Source organism: Podarcis raffonei, chromosome 12 (genome assembly GCF_027172205.1).
Source record: "Podarcis raffonei isolate rPodRaf1 chromosome 12, rPodRaf1.pri, whole genome shotgun sequence".
NCBI classification, from domain to species: Eukaryota; Metazoa; Chordata; class Lepidosauria; order Squamata; family Lacertidae; genus Podarcis; species Podarcis raffonei.
The window spans coordinates 6,345,696-6,362,772 of record NC_070613.1 but is presented as its reverse complement, the minus strand read 5'-3'; the positions used below and the strand labels follow the sequence as shown (position 1 = coordinate 6,362,772).

Sequence of the window (17,077 nt, the reverse complement as noted above, 5' to 3'; positions counted from 1 at the left end):
TATCTGCCCTGTTGAGACTCAGCCGATGTTGCAATTGCTAAGTTCTTCACAGCTTTGGGGAGGAAAAGCCAGGGAATGAGAAGGAAAACGAGGTTGTGTAAATAAATGATGCAAAGATTCCATTGCTTCTGGTTAAGAAGGCCAGAGGTAAAAAGAAAAGAAAAATGCAATTCCTGATATCCTTATTCAGGCCTGATTCCCAGTTCACTTGGGGGGGTGCAAAACTGGTTCTTTTATTTCCATAGGTACCTCTATGTTCCCACACACTGGCATCATACGTTTGAGACACTTATATGCAAGAGTAGAAATTATGTTCCTGCAACAGGGGTGTAAACCACTGTCGCCCGTCACCCAGTAAAGATTATCCACATCTGCAGACCTTACAACATCTGGCAAACCCAGCCACTGATTTTTATTTATGTGTTTATTGGCAGATACAACAACATTTCTCAAACCACACGCCTGTTCAGGAAGCCTTTTCTGCCACAGTAAAAGTGCAGTTCTTGCACTAGGAAAGGAAAACCACCGATATTAACCAAATCCCAACTGTTACCTCACTCAACTAAACCTCCAAATTCAGCCTGAGCGTAAATTAAAGGGGTGTGTTTGTTTGTTTGTTTGTTTGTTTGTTTAATTTACATTCCATCTTCCTCCAGGGTGCCTAAGGAAACCTCCACAGAGCTGCCCCTCTTCAAATTATCTTCACACCAACCTTGTGATATAGGCCCAGGATCACCAAAACAGCTTCATGATTGAGTGGGGATTTGAATGCTGGTCTGTCTCCTAGATCCTAGGCAGAATCTACACACATATAAAAAATGCTGTGGAAATGCTTTTTTTAAAAAATAATACATTGAAATGGCCATAGCTCACTGTCGCCATCTAGTGTCATATTTGTTTATTGCACTTTACAACACACTTAAAACGTTTTATTTGCAGCTGTATAGCTGAGTCCCTAGTCCTATACTCTAATCCAGGCATGACCAAACTTGGCCCTCCAGATGTTTTGGGACTACAATTCCCATCATCCCTGACCACTGGTCCTGTTAGCTAGGGATCATGGGAGTTGTAGTCCCAAAAACATCTGGAGGGCCGAGTTTGCCCATGGCTGCTCTCATCACTACACCACACTGACTCTTGACTGGTTCCTAACTTTCCTTTTTGGATAAGAAGCAAAGCGGCTGTTGACACAGCAACATAAAGATGGAAGATCTGAGAACAGGTGTATTTGTTCTATAAGGTAAAGGTAAAGGTACCCCTGCCCGTACAGGCCAGTCTTGACAGACTCTAGGGTTGTGCGCCCATCTCACTCAAGAGGCCGGGGGCCAGCGCTGTCCGGAGACACTTCCGGGTCACGTGGCCAGCGTGACGAAGCTGCTCTGGCGAGCCAGAGCCACACACGGAAACGCCGTTTACCTTCCCGCTAGTCAGCGGTCCCTATTTATCTACTTGCACCCGGGGGTGCTTTCAAACTGCTAGGTTGGCAGGCGCTGGGATCGAGCAACGGGAGCGCACCCCGCCGCGGGGATTCGAACCGCCGACCTTTCGATCGGCAAGCCCTAGGCGCTGAGGCTTTTACCCACAGCGCCACCCGCGTCCCATTTGTTCTATACAGTTAACAAAATTTCAATACCACTTGATTGCAAGGAAAGCTCTCAGTGGGTTGCAAAAATATAAACCAAAACATTAAGATTATTGATAAATCGGTTAAAAACAAGTATTTAAAGACATTTGAAGCATGATTAAAATCAACAGGAGCTAAAAAGAAAGAACCTCCAATTGCAACTGGAAAGGCACAGAATCTGCAAACTGAAAAGGCACAGAATCTGACCGGCTCCTGATTTTCCTTTCCTGATAAGAAGCAACGCCTGCGAGGACCAGCAGTTGTTGGTGCAGCGCCCATTAAAGACAACACAAGAGAAAGTCCAGGCTCAGGACAGCTTGACAGCACATCAAAACATCCACGAAGGATGCATGCAAAGATTCGGAGCTAAGCGCCGCTTTGAATAAACACGGCGTCAAAAGTTGCCAGCTCTTCTGCCTTTGTAAGGTGCACATGAGAAGGCCTGGCTGAAAGATCAGGAGGGGGAAAGTATGCGCAGGATGATGCCAAGTTGCCCAGAATAAACGGGACTTCGACGTGTTAATAAAGTGGGTGGCATATTTGTTACACAAATCCTAATTTCTCCCAAGGTGGTTTGGGAGTTCATATGTCATTATTGTTAACTGGAAAATGATAAGGGTTTTAAAAATACATATATATATGAAAAAGTAACGTGACAAGTACGAAACAACAGCACAGTGGATCTCCTAGCTGCAAAATAAGGCTTCTTTGCAACCCAGCAGACACAAGGAATCTTCCATTATTAAGAAACATTCCATACCTTTCACAGACAGGAAAAATGGGTGGTTCTTAGCTGCGAATCTTCCTTCTTTTTCCCCACAGAGGGTTCGTGCAGCACAGCTTCACCGCTTTCACCTCTGACACAAAAGAGAAGAGAAAAGGAAAAACAATCCCTCATTATCTGAGAAGGGTATCAGCAGGCTCGCGCCACCAAGCACAACGCGGCATCGTTCCACAGCCCTCTTTGAAAGGGCCCCATTGTTGCAGGGCAGCCAAGGCTCGTGCGCACGGAACCGCACTCAGTAGTTCTGGGATCCCGCCGTTACGCCGATTCGCGCCTCGCTTCGGAAACGGGTCGCCTTCGTGGGGGCATGGCGGTGCTTCAACAAAGCTTTCGGGAAGGGGAACAGCCAACTTTTCAGAAAAAGTATGACGCAAGTCTAGTCCAGAGTATGAGATGACGAAGCCCTAGCCATGTGTAGCGCATAAGGGGAGAAGAAAGCAGCACAGTGCCGTAAAGGCAGACGAGAACGTAAGCCACGGCGGTTCTCAACCACTGGTCAAGCTGGCTAGGGATGATGGGAGATGTAGTCCAACAACATCTGGGGACTCACAGGTTGAGAAACACTGTAAGGTATAGAATCCAGCACTCTCCAGATTTCGTTGGACTGCAACACCCATCATTCCTGACGCACTGGATCTGCTGGTTGGGGATGATGGGAATTAGAGACCCTACCTGCCGGTAGACTGCCTCGCCAGAGTGGTGCATGCTCTAGTTATCTCCTGCTTGGACTACTGCAATGCGCTCTGCGTGGGGCTACCTTTGAAGGTGACTCAGAAACTACAACTACCGTATTTTTCCCTGTGTAAGACTAGGTTTCTTTCCTAAAAGATAATGTCAAAAATTAGGGGGTGTCTTATACATGGATAGTGCCAAGGGTAGACTGGCGATTGGTTGTTGCCGCAAAAATAAGGGGTGTCTTATACATGGGGGAATCTTATAGTCGGAAAAATATGGTAATCCAGAATGCAGCAGCTAGACTGGTGACTTGGAGTGGCCGCCAAGACCATATAACACCAGTCCTGAAAGACCTACATTGGCTCCCAGTATGTTTCCGAACACAATTCAAAGTGTTGGTGCTGAACTTTAAAGCCCTAAACGGCCTCGGCCCAATATACCTGAAGGAGCGTCTCCACCCCCATCATCCATCCCAGACACTGAGGTCCAGCTCCGAGGCCCTTCTGGCAGTTCCCTCCCTGTGAGAAGTGAGGTTACAGGGAACCAGGCAGGGGGCCTTCTCGGTGGTGGCGCCCGCCCTGTGGAACGCCCTCCCATCAGATGTCAAGGAAATAAACAACTCTCCAACTTTTAGAAGATATCTGAAGGCAGTCCTGTTTAGGGAAGTGTTTAATGCCTGGTGTTTTATTCTGCTTTTAATTTTGTTGGGAGCCGCCCAGAGTGGCTAGGAAGGCCTTGCCAGATGGGTGGGGTATAAATAATATATTATTGTTGTTGTTGTTTTTATTCAGCTCATAGTGGTGAGGAGGGAATGATAGTCCCCTCAAAGTATCTGCTTTATATACCGTAAATTTCGCTCCATAACACGCAGATTTTTCCTCCTAGAAAGTAAGGGGAAATGTCTGTGCGTGTTATGGAGCGAATGCCTACAGATGGCGGGGGAATCTGCTGCAGTTGTGAGCAGTCCGTGGCTCGCTTTGAAACAGCAAAGCGGGTGTAAGCGGCTCCTATCAGGGAGGAGGGAGAGAAGCAGAGCGGGGTTGGCTGCTTTAAAACAACCCCATGCTCTCTGTCCCTGCCTGCAGTTTTTTGCTGTCCGATTTTGGATTAGCCACTGTAGGGACTGTGTGTGTGTGTGCTTGAGCTATCATTCTCCTCCTCCTGCTTCCCGTTCACTCTCCCTGCGCCCTTGCGCTCTCCCTCCGACTTTAGAATCGACACTCTGTGTGTGTGTCTGTGTGTGTGTGAGAGGGCTCCTTCTCCTTCTCTTGCTTCCGTTCACTCTCCCTGCGCCCCTGCAACTTTAGAATCGACACTCTGTGTGTCTCTCTGTGTGTGAGGGCTCCTTCTCCTTCTCTTGCTTCCGTTCACTCTCCCTGAGCCCCTGCGACTTTAGAATCGACACTCTGTGTGTCTGTGTGTGAGAGAGGGCTCCTTCTCCTTCTCTTGCTTCCGTTCACTCCCCCAGCGCCCCTGCGACTTCCAGCGCCCTGCGACTTTAGGGCCAGTTCTCTCTCTGCGTGTGTGTGTGTTTTGACCTCACTGTGCTTGTTGGGGGAGAGTGTTGGTCGCAATTTTTCTTGATTTGTCTCAGAGTGGTTACTATCATGGTTTCCTTGCCGGGGAGGAGGGAGAGACGCAGAGCCTGCTTGTTCTAAAGGAGCAAAGCCGGAGAGGAGCCTCTCCTGCATTATTAGCAGCATCCTTCTCCACACACCCCACGCGTGCTCCTTGTCCCTTGAGTTCTTTTCCTTCCCTCCCCACTTAAAACGCGGCTACAAAGCACGGATCCACATGGATCCTCAGGATTTTTGCACTAGGTCACCCCAAATTCACCATCAGATCACATAGCATATCCATGGCTACAGCCTGCACCAAAAAACACATGCACCCACTGTTTCATGGGGCCGCAATGGCGCAAAAACGTGGTTATAAAGCATGGATCCACATGGATCCTCAGGATTTTTGCATTGGGCTACCCCAAACTCACCGTCAGATCACATGTCTGTGGCCACAGCATGAACCACAAAAATCATACATCCACTGTTTCGTTTAGAATATTTTTTTCTTGTTTTCCTCCTCTAAAAACTACGTGCGTGTTATGGTCAGGTGCGTGTTATAGAGCGAAAAATACGGTACATTATTTACACAATGGGCTGTACGTGATTGGCTAATTCCGGCATTGTCCTGTAGGCCAATCAGGTTATGGATTCACTTCTATCTGGAGCTGGATTGGGTGGCTCCTGCCGATAATCATACTGCTGCATTGTTCTAGGACCAATCAGACTGCTGCATTTTTGATCCTATTGTTCTAGGACCAATCAGACTGCTGCAGTTTGGATCCTATTCAACTCAGTACAAAACAGTTGTTGTTGTTGTTGTTGTTGTTGTTGTTGTTGTTGTTGTTGTTGTTATCTGGATAGCTACAGGTTTTGCATCCCTGCTGCCCCACCCCCCTTCAGAGAACCACTTCAGAGCCTCTCTTCCACCTGTGGCACATTTTCTGCGAAGCAATTCCCCCGGATATAATACATACTTGTACAGCCATACCTTAGGTTCCAGCCGCTTCAGCTTGCATTTTTTCAGGTTATGGACTGCCGAAACCCAGAAGTATCGGAACGGGTTACTTCCAGGTTTCAGCAGTTGCACATGCGCAGAAGCACTAAATTGCGCTTTGCGCATGCGCAAATGCGGGTTGCGAACGCTGCAGGTTGCGAACATGCATCCCGCACGGATCACGTTCGCAACCCGAGCGTCCACTGTATTCTGTTTCCTCTTCTCTGTGCATTTGCACGTGCACCTCAACCTAGCGCAGTCGTGTCTGCGCACATTACAAGGCTTTCTAAAGTCGAAGAAGTGCAGATCTCAAAGGAGGCTTGTGTTTTGGTCCACATGGCGTCTCTGAAAGTGCGAATTAGGGACGTTTGCCTGAGATGAGAACCGAATCCAACGTCACCCCCATCCAAGCCGCTAAGCTATGGGGTTTAGTAGAGAACCAGAAATAACCCTGTCTCACCCGAAATCTGCACTAGATTTGTGAAAACAAAGGAGACAAGCTCTCTAAGGGTACATCCATACCAGCTGTTGTTCTTGGACTACTCCCAGGACACATGGAGTCTGTCCCTGGCCTCTGGAGAAGAGGTAGGGTCAGGGTTTTTGCAAAAATACCAAACTACCTTCATTGCAACACCGCTCAGCTGCAGTCGGTCTCCTCTGCGAAACCGTTATTCTGTATATAAACACACACACACACACACACACACACACACACACTTCATGTGCTTTGTCCTACGGTTCCCCTTTAACCTCATCAACCTCGCCACATACTCTATTGGCTACGTGATGCCCCAGAGTCATGTTTCAGTTCTTCCGTGACCTACTTCAGCCGTAACCCCATCTGCATCAGCTCCATTGAGCAAAGGCCTGCCTCTTTATAGACTTCCGCTGTCACGTAAATTGGGAGTTCGGGGACGGGTTTAAGTTGAAGCAACTTGTTACAAGACCGCAAATGGAGACAGGGTGCTTTTTTTAAAGGTCCTGAAGATGGTCTTCAAGAACATGTGTGGAGCATGAGGCTAGCAATGGCCGCAAGGGCTGGGCTCTGCTTGCACTATCGGAATGCCTCTGAATTCCAGTTGCTTGGGAATCCCACTAATAGGGGAAACGCTCCGGTCTTCCTTGAGGGTTTCCCATAATAGGTTGGCCACCATGAGAACCGATTGCTGGACTAGATGGGCACCATTTGGACCTGATCCACCAGGGCTCTTTTTCAGCACTTATCCATGCTGAAGGACCTGAAAGCAGAGCTGTAGGATCGGCAAAATATAAGGTGGGAGACACCTGGATTGCCAGGAGTACATGTGAAACGTATCTAGAGGTCTTGGTGGACCGTAAGCTCAATATGAGTCAACAGCATGATGCAGCAGCAAAAGAAAGCTACATGCTCTTCTAGGCTGCGTCAACAGAAGTCTAGTGTCCAGATCAAGAGAAGGAATAGTCCCGCTCTATACTGCCTTGGTTAGACCACACGGGTGGCGCTGTGGGTTAAACAGAGCTTAGGACTTGCCAATCAGAAGGTCAGCGGTTCGAATCCCCGCAATGGGGTGAGCTCCCGTTGCTCGGTCCCTGCTCCTGCCAACCTAGCAGTTCGAAAGCACGTCAAAGTGCAAGTAGATAAATAGGTACCGCTCTGGCGGGAAGGTAAACGGTGTTTCTGTGTGCTGCTCTGGTTCGCCAGAAGCAGTTTAGTCATGCTGGCCACATGACCCAGAAGCTGTCTGCGGACAAACGCCAGCTCCCTCGGCCTATAGAGCGAGATGAGCGTGCAACCCCTGAGTCGGTCATGACTGGACCTAATGGTCAGGGGTCCCTTTACCTTTATACTGCCTTGGTTAGACCACACATGGAGTCCTGTGTCCAGTTCTGGGCACCACAATTTAAGAAGGAGATTGGCAAGCTGGAATGTGTGCAGAGGAAGGTGACCAGGATGATCAGGGGTCTGGGAAACCAAGCCTTATGAGGAAGAGTTGGGTATGTTCAGCCTGGAAAAGAAGAGACAGAGAGGAGATATCTCCAAATATCTCAACGGCTGTCAGAAGGAAGATGGAGCCAGCTTGTTTTCTCCTGCTCTGGAGGGTAGGACTCGAACCAATGGGTTCAAGTTACAAAAAAGGAGATTCCGACTAAACATCAGGAAGACCTTTCTGACAGGAAGAGCTGTTACAGGAAACCAGGCAGAGGGCCTTCTCGGTAGTGGCGCCCGCTCTGTGGAATGCCCTCCCATCAGATGTCAAAGAATAATTATCTGACTTTTAGAAGACATCTGAAGGCAGCCCTATTTAGGGAAGTTCTTAATGACTGATGTTTAGATGTATTTTTAATCTTTTGTTGGAAGCCACCTAGAGTGGCTGGGGAAACCCAGCCAAATGGGCAGGGTATTGTCAGGGAACTGACATCGGAGTGAGAGGCGAAGGAGTGGCTCCCAGATGATGCTGGCGAAGGACCCAGCAACAGGGGGAGAAGCAGCTCAGTAGAGGGGGAAGCAAATCAGCGCAACATCAGGGATAAAGGGGGGCAGATGGGGGAATCAGAGAGAGGGCTCCAGGACTCTTCACTGGACATCAGTGAGGAGAGCACAGGTCCTCCGCTACCCACACCCTCCCTGCGCAGAAGACTCCCGCGCAGTGAGAGGAGGAGGAGACTGGGGGTCAAACAGCTTTTATGTTGGAAGAGGTTTAAGAAACGCCCACTGACGGATTCTGCTAGCGACTGAGGCAGCCACATTGAGATGGGCTGTGCAGTCATAACGGTTTAACAAGGCAATTCAGCCTAGAGAGGCGGCAGTTTACGCACGAGTAACTCATTGCCATTACAGGTATAAACAATAAATTTATTATTATTATTATCATTATTATTATTATTATTATTATTATTATTATTATTATTATTTATTATTATTCTTCAGCAGTGGAACAGACTCCCTTCAGTGAACGTTTTTAAGCAGAGGTTGGCTGGCCATCTGTCATGGATGCTTTACCTGAGATTCCTGCATTGAAGTGGGTTGGACTAGATGACCCTCGGGATCCCAGCTCTATAATTCTATGAAACATGTGCTGCTGCCACTCAGTGTAAACAGTGGTGAGCCAGATGGACCAATGATATTACTCAATACAAGGTAGTTTCCTGTGTTCGCTTGAAATTCAGAAAGTTGTTATCTCTGTCTGGCCTTGGCACAGCAGCTTGCTCTGGCAATAAATAACAATAATAGTAAATCTAATTAGCAGTTGGATTTCGATCCATAAAGTCTCTAGGCTTGCTTTCCTAGCTAAAAGGGAGGCAAGCTCAGATTGCACTGTGGATAGCTGGCAAACAATCCCTTCATTTGCAATCCATTCAGGAGTGCCGTGATTTGTAAAGTAATTGAGCAAGCCTTTCATCTATGTAAAAAACTGCTTTAACTATCCAATTGCAAGCTCGTCTTTAACCCACAAAGGTGCTCTAAATTTGATTTAACATTTGTATTCTGTTTTTCCAGTGACAGGTGCCCAGCTCAAAGCGGCTCACAACAATCACAATAGCATTAAAAACAACAACCAACAATGTCACAATCACTATACTATCAAACACAACAGAAAATAAATAAAGCAAATAACAACAAAGTGATCAATGCAAGTCAAGCAAAGTCATAGGAATTCAAAATATCAAAAAAATAAAATAAAACCAGAAATCAAAATGATTTATACAATTCAACAAAGTCATAGCAACTCAAACTCAAATTGCTCAGATGCCCTCCTCACGTTGTGTTATGCATATTCCAATGAAGGTCTACTTTGAAGTAAGTCCCGCAGTGCTCAGTGAGGCTCACTCCCACACACCCTGCCTTCAGCTCGTTGGAGGAATGGAGGGATAGCAATGCAAAATAAATAAGTAATAATAATAATAATAAATTTTATTCATAACCCACCTGCCCTGGCCCAGAGGCTCAGGGTAGTTAACACCAATAAAATAAAATCACAGTAAAAACATAATAGGGGGGAAAGAGAGGGAGGGGAAAAAACCAATTTAAAAAACAGGTTAAAATGCAATTTAAAATGCAGCCTCATTTTAAAATAGCTGATAAATCAAGACCATGAGGGAAACATAAGGGTCAGACCAAGTCCAAACCAAAGGCCAGGCAGAACAGCTCTGACTTGCAGGCCCTGCGGAAAGATGTCAAGTCCCACAGGGCCCTGGTCTCTTGTGGCAGAGCGTTCCACCAAGTCGGGGCCAGTACTGAAAAGGCCCTGGACCTAGTTGAGACCTTGTATGGACTGCTTTGCAAGGCTAGTCTTCACTCCTGGGGTTGCCAGCTTTCCCACTGTGTCCAGACCAGCAAGCAGCCCCTAAAAACCAAGAATCTGAACAAGCCGGAGAAAAGCTGGCTAAGCAACGACCAGAACCTGGCAAATGGAAGCCCTTCATTGCAGAAGCTTCTGGGTCTCAGCACAACACCCCCACATGGTGAGTCACTGAACTGCAGGTGGGCACATTCTCCATGAAGGACCTGGCTCTGTCCACCCAGTATAAAAGGACTTCCTGTTCCACCGGGGTCCGGCTTGAGCAACATGGTCTTCCTGAGCTCTGGCTCTCTGGTCACTCTTTGGTGGTGGTTTCTGGCCTGCTCCTTCACCCCGCCTCCTGATTTGTCCTGCGGTTCCAACTGGTCTTTGGTCCTGACCCCTAGCTTGCCCCACAACCTCTGGCTCTTGGCTGGCCGCAGGCAGCTGCCCATGACCTTCCTCAGCTCAGCTCAAGCTTCTGAGCCAAGTGCTGTCCATGCATTTCCAAACTCAGTTCAGGGAGCTGAAAACATTTTTGTTTTCTATAAAGTAGACGTTCTCCAGATGCTGAATTCTGGAGGAGACACCAAATTCTGAACATGTGCTGTTGCAAGCACATGGGAGCAGGCTATGAATAGCAGGGATGGGGGAACCTCGTAATACCAGAACCCGGTAGGGCCATCCAGGAAAGCTGAATGTTGGAAGATTCAGGCACTGGCTTGGAAGGCTTGGAAAATGGGTTAGACAAAACTATGGTGGGCAACTGGGATGCGGGTGGAGCTGTGGGTTAAACCACATAGCCTAGGGCTTGCCAATCAGAAGGTCGGCGGTTTGAATCCCCACGGTTCGAATCACCCGATGGGGTGAGCTCCTGTTGCTGTGTCCCAGCTTCTGCCAACCTAGCAGTTCGAAAGCACACCACTGCAAGTAGATATATAGATACAGCTCCAGCAGGAAGGTAAACAGCGTTTCCATGCACTGCTCTGGTTCGCCAGAAGTGGCTCAGTCATGCTGGCCACATGACCCGGAAGCTGTCTGCGGACAAACGCTGGCTCCCTCGGCTTATAGAGTAAAATAAGCGCCACAACCCCAGAGTCATCCGTGACTGCACCTAATGGTCAGGGGTTATTGTTGTTTAGTCGTGTCCGCCTCTTCGTGACCCCCTGGACCAGAGCACGCCAGGCATTCCTGTCTTCCACTGCCTCCCACAGTTTGTCAAACTCATGCTGGTAGCTTTGAGAACACTGTCCAACCATCTCGTCCTCTGTCGTCCCCTTCTCCTTGTGCCCGCCATCTTTCCCAACACCAGGGTCTTTTCCAGGGAGTCTTCTCTTCTCATGAGGTGGCCAAAGTATTGGAGTCTCAGCTTCACGATCTGTCCTTCCAGTGAGCACTCAGGGCTGATTTCCTTCAGAATGGATAGGTTTGATCTTCTTGCAGTCCATGGGACTCTCAAGAGTCTCCTTCAGCACCAGAATTCAAAAGCATCCATTCTTTGGCGATCAGCCTTCTTTACGGTCCAGCTCTCACTTCCATACATCACTACTGGGAAAACCATGGCTTTAACTATACGGGCCTTTGTTGGCAAGGTGATAGGCAAGGCTATCAGTGGCTGTTAGCCACAATGGCTATTATACCTCCAGTGTCAAAAGTGGCATGCCTCTGAACATCAGTGGCTGGGAATCACAAACTGGGAGAGCACTGTGGTGTCCAGGGCCTGCTTGTAGGCTTCGCAGATGCATCTGGTTGGCCCTTGTGAGAAAAAGATTCTGGACTAGGTGGGCTTTTAGTCTGATACCATCAGCCACACTGTTCTTACATTCTTTTGAAACAACTTGGTTCCCTAGGAAGCAAAAATAAAATCTCCATGGAATGCGTGTAGGTAATGAAGGGGGAAAATAAAGAGATGGACTGCCCCGTAAAATTTCTCGGCAGTCCTGGTTATGACTACATAAAATCTGGATCTCAAACAGTTCGTGTTCTGCCACAATATTTATGGAAGTGTAGACACGTACCAGACAAACGGGAGTCACAGAACCTCCAGTTTGATGCTCTGCATTCATTTTTTTTCCGTTCCTGGATTCCAAGTGTTTGTATACTGTTATAACAAAACGTCTATTGTCATGGCGCAAACAGACTTCAGTTGATGTTCTCGCTCTTTCCGCCGGTGGTGAAGAAAGAGACAGAGACGGAAAGTTCCAAAATCTAAACTAAACTCACAAAAAAGTCCATTTGGCAGCGTTAAGCTAGAAGGTGGAAATACCATAATTCTGCACAACCGCGTCCCAAAATTTGGAATACTGCTCACAGCACGGCGTCCACTAAGCAGTTCCAAATCCTAAGCAGTCTTGGATCAGGCCAGCTGCCCCCCACCCAACCCCTGCCCTCATGTGTGGAGATGTTGACCTCCTGTTGGGTTGTTGAAGTTCTGGAGTGCCTTCAGCATGTGGCAAGGGGTGGAAATAGGAATGCTCAAATCGTTCGGGCCACCAGAAGCAAAAGGATGAGGTAGTGGCTCAGCTGAGGTGCAAACGGAAGGAGCGTAGCCGTGGCAGTAGGGGCTCATCCACCAAAACGTTCCCACAAAGGACTGGTGAAAAAGAAAATACTTCTTCACACAGAGCGTAGTGTGGACTATGGAACTCACTTCCACAAGAGGCAGCAATAGCCACCAACTTGGATGGCTTTAAAAGAGGATTAGACAAATTAATGGAGAAGAGGGCTATCGAAAGCTACTAGCCTTAGAATCATAGAGTTGGAAGAGACCGCAAGGGCCATCGAGTCCAACCCCCTGCCAAGCAGGAAACACCATCAGAGCACTCCTGACATATGGTTGTCAAGCCTCTGCTTAAAGACCTCCAAAGAAGGAGACTCCACCACACTCCTTGGCAGCAAATTTCACTGTCGAACAGCTCTTACTCTTACCGTGTCCGCTTCTCTGGAGCAGCAGAAAACGACCTTTCTCCCTCCTCTATGTGACATCCTTTTATATATTTGAACATGGCTATCATATCACCCCTTAACCTCCTCTTCTCCAGGCTAAACATGCCCAGCTCCCTTAGCTGTTCCTCATAAGGCATCGTTTCCAGGCCTTTGACCATTTTGATTGCCCTCCTCTGGACACGTTCCAGTTTGTCAGTGTCCTTCTTGAACTGTGGTGCCCAGAACTGGACACAGTACTCCAGGTGAGGTCTGACCAGAGCAGAATACAGTGGCACTATTACTTCCCTTGATCTAGATGCTATACTCCTATTGATGCAGCCCAGAATTGCATTGGCTTTTTTAGCTGCCGCGTCACACTGTTGGCTCATGTCAAGTTTGTGGTCAACCAAGACTCCTAGATCCTTTTCACATGTACTGCTCTCAAGCCAGGTGTCACCCATCTTGTATTTGTGCAATACTTTACATTTCTCCCTGTTAAAATTCATCTTGTTTGTTTTGGCCCAGTTCTTTAATCTGTCAAGGTCGTTTTGAAGTGTGATCCTGTCCTCTGGGGTGTTAGCCACCCCTCCCAGTTTGGTGTCATCTGCAAATTTGATCAGGATGCCTTGAGTCCATCATCCAAGTCGTTGATAAAGATGTTGAATAAGACCGGGCCCAAGACAGAACCCTGTGGCACCCCACTAGTGGCACCCCACTAGTCACTCTTCTCCAGGATGAAGAGGAACCATTGATGAGCACCCTTTGGGTTCGGTCAGTCAGCCAGTTACAAATCCACTGAGTGGTAGCATAGTCAAGACCGCATTTTAACAGCTTCTTTACAAGAATATCATGGGGCACCTTGTCAAATGCCTTGCTGAAATCAAGGTAGGCTACATCCACTGCGTTCCCTTCATCTACCAGGCTTGTAATTCTGTCAAAAAACGAGATCAGGTTAGTCTGACATGACTTATTTTTCAGAAATCCATGCTGACTATTGGTGATCACAGCATTCCTTTCTAGGTGCTCACAGACTGTTTGCTTAATGATCTGCTCCAGAATCTTCCCTGGTATTGATGTCAGACTGACTGGGTGGTAATTATTTGGGTCCTCTCTTTTCCCCTTTTTGAAAATAGGGACAACATTTGCCCTCCTCCAGTCTGCCGGGACTTCGCCTGTTCTCCAGGAATTCTCAAAGATTACTGCCAGTGGTTCTGAAATCACATCTGCCAGTTCTCTTAATACTCTTGGATGCAGTTCATCTGGCCCTGGAGACTTGAATACATCTAGACTAGCCAAGTATTCTTGTACTATCTCCTTAGTTATTCTGGGCTGTGTTTCCTCTGCTGAATCCTTTGCTCCAAATTCTTCAGGTCGGGCATTGTTTTCTTTATCGGAGAAGACTGAGGCAAAGAAGGCATTGAGGAGTTCAGCCCTTTCTGTGTCCCCTGTTTGCATTTCACCATCTTCTCCTCTGAGTGACCCCACTGTTTCTTTGTTCTTCCTTTTGCTACGAACATACCCGTAAAAGCCTTTTTTGTTGCTTTTAACCTCTCTAGCAAGCCTTGATGCCTCCACTGTCAGGGACATAAATGCTTACAAATTCCAGTTGCTGAAACCACAGGATGGGGAGCGCTCTTTTCTCATATCTCATAGAATCGTAGGGACCCATGGACAATCTAGTCCAACCTCCTGCAATTCAGGAATATACAGTTGTCTCTTACCGGGGATCGAACCTGCAACCTTGGCGTTGCCAGCACCACATTCTAACCAGCTAAGCTGTGATGGAATCCTCCTTCCTGGTTTCCCACAGGCATCTGGCCACTGTGAGAACAGGATCCTGGACTAGATGGGCCATTGGAGCATCTCCACCTCCATCGTTCTGCCCAGACACTGAGGTCCAGCGCCGAGGGCCTTCTGGCGGTTCCCTCTCTGTAAGAGGCCAAGTTACAGGGAACCAGGCAGAGGGCCTTCTCGGTGGTGGCACCCGCCCTGTGGAACGCCCTCCCACCAGATGTCAAAGAGAAAACAACTACCAGACTTTTAGAAGACACCTGAAGGCAGCCCTGTTTAGGCAAGCTTTTAATGTTTAATAGGTTATTGTAGTTTAATATTCTGTTGGAAGCCACCCAAAGTGGCTGGAGAAATCCAGCCAGATGGGCGGGGTATAAATAATAAATTATTATTATTATAATTATTATTGTTGTTGTTATTGTTGTTGTTATCCAGCAGCCCTTCTTGTGTTCTTACGTTCACACGTTACAAATCTCCTACCAAAAATAATGCACGCGAATGTCCACACCAGTGGGGACTGTGGATATAGAATGGGTTATTTTTAACAGATTTTTCCATGAAAAGGGGAACTCTTTAAATTAAAGCGGTGTTGTTGTTGTTTTTTAAAAAAGAATCAGCTCCCAGTTTGATGACATCATGTGCAAAGAACTTGTATACATAAACAGCACCGATTCCACAATAAACTTTTATGTCTGGAAGTAACTGTAGTTGGACTAGCTTCTTAAAAGGGGGGGAGGGGCTTCTGCATAGCCCCAGGTTGTCCCCAAATTTCCCATAAAGCCAATTTTAAAACAAATGACAAACTTGAGCTTATTTGGTGTCTCCTCCTCAGACAATTCATTCAGGAAATTTTAAGAGAAGCTGAGGGGGTTTAGACGAGGCTGGAGACACTGGTAATTTTCAGTCTCAAGACTCCTTTGAGATGCAGGCAGCCCGCTAGAGGTTGCCGTGCAAGGGGAAGTGAAAGAGAATGATGAAAGGAGAATTTGGGGGCAAAGTGGACCTCAGGGTCATCCCAAGACTGTTTGGGATTCAATAACATAAAAGCAAATTCCGTTTGCACACGTAAAGTTGATCCACAGCTCTTGCACAACAAACCTGCTCCCCTAAAAGTTCTGCCTTTTTTGCAATGAGGAAAGTGACAGGAAAACGTGCTAGAAAGTTGGGAATAATACCGGCTTGGTGCAGCAGTATCTAACCTCCCCGCGAACGAGCCAGGATAAATGTTCAGTAAGAAGGTTGCCCAGAAGCGGCCCAGAATCGTAGCTTTCCTGCGCTAAACAGACAAAGCGAGATCCTCCCATATCACAGCTGACAAAGGAATTGCTCTCTGCACGTGGGCAGGGTGGCAGCAAGCACAGCAGGGTGCCCTGTTCCCTCACCCCCCAGGGATCATTCCCACACTGTGACGGGGCAACCGACCCAGAGAGCCGTCCAGCATGCAAACAAATTGAGACAGGCTTTGATTGATCCTTTGATTGAGGGAGGAACAAAGCGCACTCTGATTCTGCTCACAGCAAGCAAACAGCCTGCCCAGGAGCTGGGTCTCCCAGTTTGTCCAGGAAGTGGTGTTGGGGGATGAGTGTTCAGACCCCTGGGCTCTCACTTGTGGGGTGCCTCAGGGTTCCGTCCTCTCCCCCATGCTTTTTAACATCTATATGAAGCCGCTGGGAGAGATCGTCAGGGGGTTTGGGCTGGGTGTTCATCAGTATGCGGATGATACCCAGCTCTACCTCTCTTTTAAATCAGAACCAGTGAGGGCGGTGAAGGTCCTGTGTGAGTGTCTGGAGGTGGTTGGAGGATGGATGGCGGCTAACAGATTGAGGTTGAATCCTGACAAGACAGAAGTACTGTTTTTGGGGGACAGGGGGCGGGTGGGTGTGGAGGACTCCCTGATCCTAAATGGGGTAATTGTGCCCCTGAAGGACCAGGTGCGCAGCCTGGGAGACATTTTGGACTCACAGCTGTCCATGGAGGTGGAGGTCAATTCAATGTCCAGGGCAGCTGTCTACCAGCTCCATCTGGTACGCAGGATGAGACCCTACCTGCCCAACAGACTGTCTCGCCAGAGTGGTGCATGCTCTGGTTATCTCCCGCTTGGACTACTGCAATGCGCTCTACGTGGGGCTACCTTTGAAGGTGACCCGGAAACTACAACTAATCCAGAACACGGCAGCTAGACTGGTGACTGGGAGTGGCCGCCAAGAGCACATAACACCGGTCTTGAAAGACCTACATTGGCTCCCAGTATGTTTCCGAGCACAATTCAAAGTGTTGGTGCTGACCTTTAAAGCCCTAAATGGCCTCAGTCCTGTATACCTGAAGGAGCGTCTCCACCCCCATCATTCAGCCCCGACACTGAGATCCAGTGCCGAGGGCCTTCTGGTGGTTCCTTCCCTGTGAGAAGTGAGGTTACAGGGAACCAGACAGAGGGCCTTCTCGGTAGTGGCGCCCGCCCTGTGG

The 17,077-nt window shown here is 48.0% G+C and overlaps 1 protein-coding gene across 1 annotated transcript in view; it reads right to left on the bottom strand.

Annotated features, from left to right (window-relative positions):
* Window positions 1–17,077, bottom strand: part of GJC2 (gap junction protein gamma 2) — an 87,450-nt gene that overhangs the window by 55,462 nt on the left and 14,911 nt on the right. The window contains exon 3 of the mRNA XM_053409909.1: window positions 2,385–2,481. The gene's annotated coding sequence lies outside the window, so the exon portion shown is untranslated. The remainder of the gene's footprint in view (window positions 1–2,384; window positions 2,482–17,077) is intronic.